Below are 8,332 nucleotides of genomic sequence, written 5' to 3'. Positions count from 1 at the left end.
GACCTCATTGAAGGTATTTTTTGAGGATGGTAGGGGGTGTTTCAGAGTGTGTGGGTGTGTGTGTACACATACATCTATCATGTGACTTAAAATTTTTTTTACAGCCAGGCATACTTTAATCCTAGCACTCTGGGAGGCTGAGGAGGGTGGACTGCTTGAGCTCAGGAGTTTGAGACCAGACTGAGTTAAGAACAAGATCCTGTCTCTACAAAACCAGCTGGGAGTTGTGCAGGCACCTGTAGTTCCACCTACTGGGGAGACTGAGGCAGCAAAATCACTTAAGCCCAAGGGTTTGAGCCTTCTGTGAGCTTTGACACCATGGCACTCTACTAAGGGCAGCAAAGTGAGACTCTATCTCAAAAAAAAAAAATTATACTAGTATCCACAAAATACTTCTGTTTGTAAATATTACATAAATCTTTATTCTGTATAGGTGGACTATTTAATAAGGGTTCTGCTTAACCCCATGGGACTTTTAAAAGAAGGGCTTTTATAAAGAATTCACTTGGTAGTACTTTGCTTTAGCTTTTAAAGGAAAAATTCTACTTATTAGTGAAAGTACCACCGTCTTGGTGCTAAGTAGGAGAATTCACAATTATTGCAGTATGTACAGAATTATGTTATTCAGAATCCTGCATCTTTTAATGTGACAAATTTGTGAATCCTTCTGTGACCTTTGATTTTTAATGTGTTATATGATTTCTTTGGAAGTTCTTAACTGTTCTTTTCAGAAATACACTACTTTCCTTGGGTCTCCTTGAAGCATATTGATAGTTGGTCCCAACATTCCAGATTTCTATTAAATTATTAAGGTAGTGAAAACATAGTGCCTGGCAGATGAATAATTTTCACTTATTAACTGTCCTATGGAAAACATTTAACTTTTAGTGTTTTTCGTATGTGTGGTTTTTTTTTTTTTCTTTTTAAGTAGTAGTTTGGTCAGTCTTTCTGATGGCTGTTAGAGTTGCATTTTTCAGCTCTCAGTACTGAAGCAAAAGAGATTAGAGTTAGTTACCAGAAATATGGCCTCTAATTGAGTTCAGCCTTTTGAAGAACCAACAGATTATCTTCATGATTCCAGTAGTTTAAGCATGGTTAAATGTCATTGCTTTTGTGTGGCTTCATTTAATGCACTGTTGAACAAAATAAGAGTATTCACTGGGGTAGAATTATGATAATTTTAGGCTTTAGCTTTCTTGACAGTTTGGGGTTAAAAAAAATCTTAAAAGATGTGTGTTAAAGTTTATATTATGTGTATGATGTGACTTAACTATGCAAAAAATGTTTTAAATTGCATGTTTTACATACATCTATTGTGCTTAGACCCTACAACCTGTGTGTATGTTCCTCAGAGTTCAGGTACCAGAGAAGGGCCATGCTGAGCACAGAACTGTTCCAAAGTGCAATACACTGGGAATCTCTCCTTTGAGAGACTATAGCATGATTGGAGGAAATCAAATGATAAAGTGGTATGCTGAATATGCATTTACTTCTACTGAATGCTGCATTTTAAGATGCTACATGAAAATAGTAGTTGAGGCTCGGCACTTGTACCTCAGTGGTTAGGGTTCTGGCCACATGCACTGGGGCTAGTGGGTTTGAACCCAGCCACAGCCTGCCAAACAACAATGACAACAACAACAACAACAAAAATAGCCAGGCATTGTGGCAGGACCTGTAGTCCCCGATACTTGGGAGGCTGAGGCAAGAGAATTGCTTAAGCCCAAGAATTTGAGGTTGCTGTGAGCTATGACACCACAGCACTCTACTAAGGGTAGCATAATGAGACTCTGTCTCAAAAGAAGAAAAAAGAGTAAAGTGTAGTGTACTATGACTCTTTCATTTTAAAAAAACCCATAGGTGCTTTTATATATAACTCTAATGATTTATAAGATGCTAGATCAATTATTTTTATACTTAACCATAGTAATCCAAAAAATAAGGGTATAGTTTACATGCTTTTCACAAGAATTTTATTAAGAAGTGGGAAGTGAGTTATTTCGGATTTCAGATAGTTATGCCATTCTGAGATATGAGCATCTATCTGAAGAGCTCTGAGACCCTAATAGAACTCTTTTAGCATGGGTAAAATTTGAATAATGGTATTGGAAAGTTAAGTTGGCTTTTTGAATTCATATACGGGGTGGACATAAAGTTCGTGTGCAATTTACTACGTTAAAGTAGTAAGGTGACCAGATGTCCTGCTTTTGGTGGGACAGTCCCAATTTTTAACAATTTGTCCCACATCCCACGGCGTTTTAAAAAAGTCCCGATTTTTGGAAAGAATGCACAACGAGCTAGGGAATGGCAGGAGAACGGGAAAGGAATATACAATTTTCGGCTGCCATGTGGCTATTTTGCCAGGATATGAGTTTTATATTATTTTTGTTAATTTTATAATGTTAAACTTTAATAATAACAAATAATTGTTGAGAACTGATTATCGAGAACTGCTTATCAAAGTTTGCATTGTTGATCAGTTGTTAGAATTCTACCACCATTGTTTGGACTTAATGAACAATGGCATTTTTTGGCCTTGGCAATGACGGAAACATTTTGTAACTGTCTCTCAGACGATACACATCATACTGCGTGCTAGTGCTAGTTAAACAAGTGATGTCAACAAGTCAGCTATTCAGATAATTTAGGTAAGTAATTTATTTATTTATTTCATGAATTTAGCAGACAGTACTCATATTACTTATATTTTATAATAGTGGCAAAAAGCCTAGCGCAGGCCTTGAAAGTGACACTTACGACTTACCAGGTATCATTATTAAAAATATATATTGATAAGGAAAAGGTTAAATCTTGGGCATCAGCAAAAATCACAATAGAGAACAAATGGTTAGAAATATTTTATCATTTGAAACAAACCATGTTCCATACAATAATGCACTAAAAATTGTGGGATATGCGCTGTCCTTACCAGGAACTAATGCTGCCACTGAACGTATTTTTTCTATGGTAAATAAAGTGTGGACATCAGAAAAATCACATTGAGCCGCCTCCTGCAGCAGCAGCAGTAGCTGCTAGTGTGCGCGTGTGGGTGTGAGGACTCAGACCATGGTGCAGTCCCATGGGCTCCCCGGCCCCCCTCTCCTGTGAGACTGGCTGTGGGAGGGATCATGGATACTTGTCTGCCAGCTTCTGGTTCCCACGCAAGTAAGCCTGCTGTCAATGGAGGAGGACATTGATACCTGCAAAATCAACAACAGTTTCCTGCGCAACCACAGCTATGTGACCAAAGCTGACATTATCTCTATGGTAGAATTCAACCACACAGGAGAATTACTAGCAACAGGGGACAAGGGGGTTCGAGTTGTAATATTTCAACGAGAGCAGGAGAGTAAAAATCAGGTTCATCGTAGGGGTGAATACAATGTTTACAGCACATTCCAGAGCCACGAACCCGAGTTTGATTACCTGAAGAGTTTAGAAATAGAAGAAAAAATCAGCAAAATAAGATGGCTCCCCCAGCAGAATGCATCTTACTTTCTTCTGTCTACTAATGATAAAATTGTGAAGCTATGGAAAGTCAGCGAGTGAGATAAGAGGCCAGAAGGCTACAATCTAAAAGATGAAAAGGGCCAGCTCCGGGATCCTGCCACCATCACAACCCTGCGGGTGCCTGTCCTGAGACCCATGGACCTGATGGTGGAGGCCACCCCCTGAAGAGTATTTGCCAATGCACACACATATCACATCAACTCCATTATCAGTCAACAGCAACTATGAGACCTGGAACTTTGAAATAAGCAATCAAAGTTTTAACATCGTGGACATCAAGCCTGCCGACATGGAGGAGCTCACGGAGGTGATCATGGCAGCCGAGTTCTACCCCATCACTGCAACACCTTCCTCTACAGCAGTAGCAAAGGGACAGTCCGGCTGTGTGACATGTGGGTGTCAGCCCTGTGTGACAGGCACACCAAGTTTTTTGAAGAGCTAGAATATCCAAGCAACAGATCGTTTTTCTCTGAAATTATCTCTTCGGTTTCAGATGTGAAGTTCAGCCACAGTGGGAGGGACTGTGGGACCAGGGACTACCTTACTGTTAAAGTGTGGGATCTCAACATGGAAAACTGCCCCATCAAGTCTTACCAGGTCCATGACTACCTCCACAGCAAGTTGTGTTCCCTCTACGAAAATGATGGCATTTTTGATAAATTTGAGTGTGTCTGGAATAGGTCAGACAACGTCATCATGACAGGCTCCTACAACAACTTCTTCAGGATGTTTAACTGAAACACCAAGTGCGGTGTGACCCTTGAGGCCTCACGAGAAAACAGCAAACCCCGGGCTATCCTCAAGCCCCGAAAAGTGTGGGGGGCCAAGCAGAGAAAAGACGAGATCAGTGTTGATAGTCTGGACTTTAGCAAAAAGATCTTACATACAGCTTGACATCCTTCAGAAAATATTATAGCAGTGGCGGCTACAAGTAACCTATATATATTCTAGGACAAGATTAACTAGGTGGACACGTTATTACTTAATAATCTCACATACTGAATACTAGTCAAACAAGTTTTTAAATGTTTCTTTGGGTCTTCATTTGATGCATTGACTTTAATTTCCCTATGCAGAAAACAATTGGAATAGAATTAAAAGGAGTCCAACTTTCCCAACTCCCCAGTTCTAAGAAACTTTGTCAAACCCAATAGGTGGGGGATACTTCTGTTTAGAATTGAGAGCTGCTAGCTAACAGTAATTCTTCCATAGTTGACTTGAATTTCTGATGCTTTTATTGCCCCATTTTCTTTGGTGGGTCCCGTGTTTTGTTCCTAGGTGTCTGCGGCGATAAAATGAGGTTGTCTGTAGTATTTAAGGAGAAAAGAAATAAGTTTTTTTTTAAATTAAGCAATTCCATTTGATTGGAAAAAACTTGACAAAAAATAAACAACCGTTCACTCTTAGAAAAAAAAGTGTTGAGACTTTGAAAGCCATTTTATGTGTGAAATATAATTTAACAAATTCTTGTAAAAAATGTCATGACCTTTTAAATGACAGCAATCTACTAAAAAAAATTCACTCAAATGAGAAATATGCCAAAGAATAAAATACTATACATAATTCTTTAAATGTATTATATTTATAAATTGTACTTATATTGAAATTTAAAAAAATACATTACAATACTATTTTTGCGTTCTATGAACATTTTTGTTGCTCCATGTAGACCAAATTTTTAATTAAGAACACCCCCCTCCCCGTCAATGGTGTCTCGCTTCTTTACCAATGTTAAAATCTGGTCACCTTATTGGGGGCAGGCCCCATGAGGTCTAGGAGGGGAGTGTCTCCCTTAACAGCAAGGACTGCTAGACCAAGGTTATTGGAAATGAAAACCCACACAGGGACAAACCTTAATTCAAGGTCTTCAGTAGTTCACAGCATGGGAGGAAGTGGTCCAGTGTGATTTGGTACCAGTTTCACCAGGAAAGCTTGGATAGTAGTGAGGACGCAAGAGCTGGTGCGACCTTTAGCAATATATGCAGGCTAGCGGCATCCGAAAAGATCTTAAAGCAGTGCACCACAGTGTGTTTGCTTGCCAGCCAGATGGCAACAACGTGCGTCTTAGTGAGGTCCACAAAATCCTTCGGCGGTGGCGGTCAGTAAAGGTATCCTTATGCCACAGGGAAGGAAGTTGTCTCTGTGGGTAGGTGGGGCAGCATTCCATGTTCTTCCCGGGTGGGTCTTCTTGTCTTAGCAACGCGGCACTGCCGCTGGGCTTTCCCCGGTGGCTTTGTATCTTTGTATATTTCCGGGGCGGGTCTTCATATCTTAACAGAGCGGCACTGCCGCTGGGCTTTCCCCGGTGGCTTCGTATCTTTGTATATTTCCGGGGCGGGTCTTCATATCTTAACAGAGAGGCACTGCCGCTGGGCTTTCTGCAGTGGCTTCAGTCACAATTCTATCACTGCATTATAAAAACAGTGTGTACTTTTGGATTGGCGTCTGTACCACAGTGTTTAGGGTGCTGGCCACATACACCGAGGCTGGCACGTTGGAGCTGGGCGGGGCCTGCTAAACAACAATGACAACTACAACCAAACAATAGCCAGGCGTTGTGGCAAGTGCCTGTAGTCCCAGATACTTGGAAGGTTGAGGCAAGAGAATCACTTAAGCCCAAGAGTTGGAGGTTGCTGTGAGCTGTGACACCACAGCACTATACCCAGGGTGACAGCTTGAGACTCTGTCTCAAAAAAAAAAAAAATTCTATGTTGTGTTTTCATCTTTATTCTGTTTATAATGTATTACAGACCTCCTCAGCTCTCACCCCTCTCTTGCACCCTCCCCTCCTTCATCTCTTCCCTTAAAACATTGCCTGTCTATGATCTCCCTATTGTCTCTGTAAGTGCTAAAGGGAGCCACGAAGGCAAAAGCACCCTGTTGGGGGAGTTTGAGGAGAAAAGCTTCTCCAAAGTGACCACCCCTTCAATTGAATCTCAGAAATCAAAAAGGCTAATGCTGGTCTGGCTGAGTGAGGGTGTCAGTCAGAATGAGGCAGAGCAGGCCCCTCAGACCAGGGAGCACTCCCAGTTCCACATCAGGTGTCACTGCCAGGAGTAGGTGGCTTCAGAGTTAGGCCAGAGACCTCAGATCTATCTGCCAAGTCTCCAGAGGTTTGTCCACTGGGCAATAGCACCAACTGGGTACATGATGGTGAAAAATAAAATCACCCCCTTGTGAAATGATGTGTGTCTGTGTGTTCTTTGAGGCTGGGAGGGAGAAAGGAAGGAAGAGGTGGGTGTGTGGGAAGGGAGGCGAGTGGGTCCTGTGGGGATGGGTTCAGACCTGCTAGTCCACAGAGGGGATAGACACTGGGGCAGGCTAAGCACCGAAGGCAAACTTCTTCCTTAACACTATTTCACCAGTAAAGAGGAAAAAGGCCTGGTGTTTTGGAATATTTGCAGGGGGCTGGAGTGGTACAGTAGTATCAGGGTGTAGATTGCAGAACCTAGAATGGGATGAGTTATGTGCGATTACAGCGTTTCTATAAAGGCACAAATATATCACGTGTAAGGCCATCTACTTAACAGTGGTGTTTGTTGGATCCTGTCTTATGTCATAAGCAACTAAAGATCCTCAAATGGACCCGAAATCTTACCTACTGAAAAACAATGAGAACACCCCTAAGGACTGAAATAATGGTGTTTAGAAGCTACAATCCCAACACTGATTAAGCCACTTTCTTGTCAAGGAAGTTTGGGATGGAACAGTTGGCTCCTGAGGCCAGGACAGTAGAAGTGGTTTAAACTTGATGCTTTGGAAGAGGGCTTTTATAATATATAATTGTTTATGTTACCCCCAAAGGAAATGACATAAACTTCCCCTAATGAAACCAGAAGTATGACAGAAAAGTAAATCCAAAGCAAGCAGAATACTGAAGTAAGGACATGCTAAACAAATGAATGAAATTAAAAAGCAAATCAGTATGGAAAATCAATGAAACCAACAAAAAGTTCTTTCTTTATAGAATCAATGAAATTGATAAACCTTCAACCAGATTGACCCAGCAAAAGAGAAAAGACACATCACCAATATCTGGAATGAAGGAAGGATATCATTGAAGATGCTATACAAGTTAAAAGGATAATTAAGTAATAACATGGGCAACTTGATGCCCATAAATGATAGCTTATATAAGATGGACAAATTCCCTGAAAGATACAAACTAACAAAAATCATTTAAGAAATAGGCTGGGTGCTCACTCTGGAGGCTGCGGCAGGAGGATCCCTTGAGCACGGGAGTTCAAGATCAGCCTTAGGAAGAGATAGACACTGTCTCTACTAAAAACAAAATATAACTGGGTGCAATGATACACGCCTATAGTCACAACTACTTGGGAGGCTGAGGCAGGAGGATCGCTTGAACCCAGGAGTTTGAGGTTGTAGTGAGCTATGATGATGCCACTGCACTATAGCCAGGGTAACAGAGCAAGACTGTCTCAAAAAAAAAAAAAAAGAACAACCTAAAAAGTCATATTTCTATAAAGTAATTTTAATTCATAGTTAAAAACCTTCCATAAAAGAAAACTTCTAGTCCAGATGATCTTATTGGTGAATTCTCCTAAACTTTACAGGGGAAATAAAACTCATTCCATCATGCAAACTCTTCAGAAATAGGACTGGTAGAAGGATTTCCAGGCTTATTTTATGGTCAGCATTTATCTGATTACCAAATCTAGATGGAAGCATTACAATAAAGGAAAACTACAGACCAGTGTCCCTTGTGAACATAAATGTAAAGGTTCTCACCAAAATATTTCAAATTCAACCCAATGATACATGTATAAAAAGGATATTGCATCATGACTAAGTGAGGTTTATT

The 8,332-nt window shown here is 40.7% G+C and overlaps 1 pseudogene; it reads left to right on the top strand.

The window, feature by feature from the left end:
* The first annotated feature begins 3,165 nt into the window (after positions 1-3,165).
* LOC100962323 lies at positions 3,166-4,476 on the top strand (annotated as a pseudogene).
* Positions 4,477-8,332: the final 3,856 nt, after the last annotated feature.

Source organism: Otolemur garnettii, unplaced genomic scaffold (assembly GCF_000181295.1).
Source record: "Otolemur garnettii isolate 467f Iridium unplaced genomic scaffold, OtoGar3 scaffold00190, whole genome shotgun sequence".
In the NCBI taxonomy this organism is placed as follows: domain Eukaryota; kingdom Metazoa; phylum Chordata; class Mammalia; order Primates; family Galagidae; genus Otolemur; species Otolemur garnettii.
Note: the sequence above shows the minus strand (reverse complement) of the source record. Positions and strands in the feature narration are given on the sequence as shown.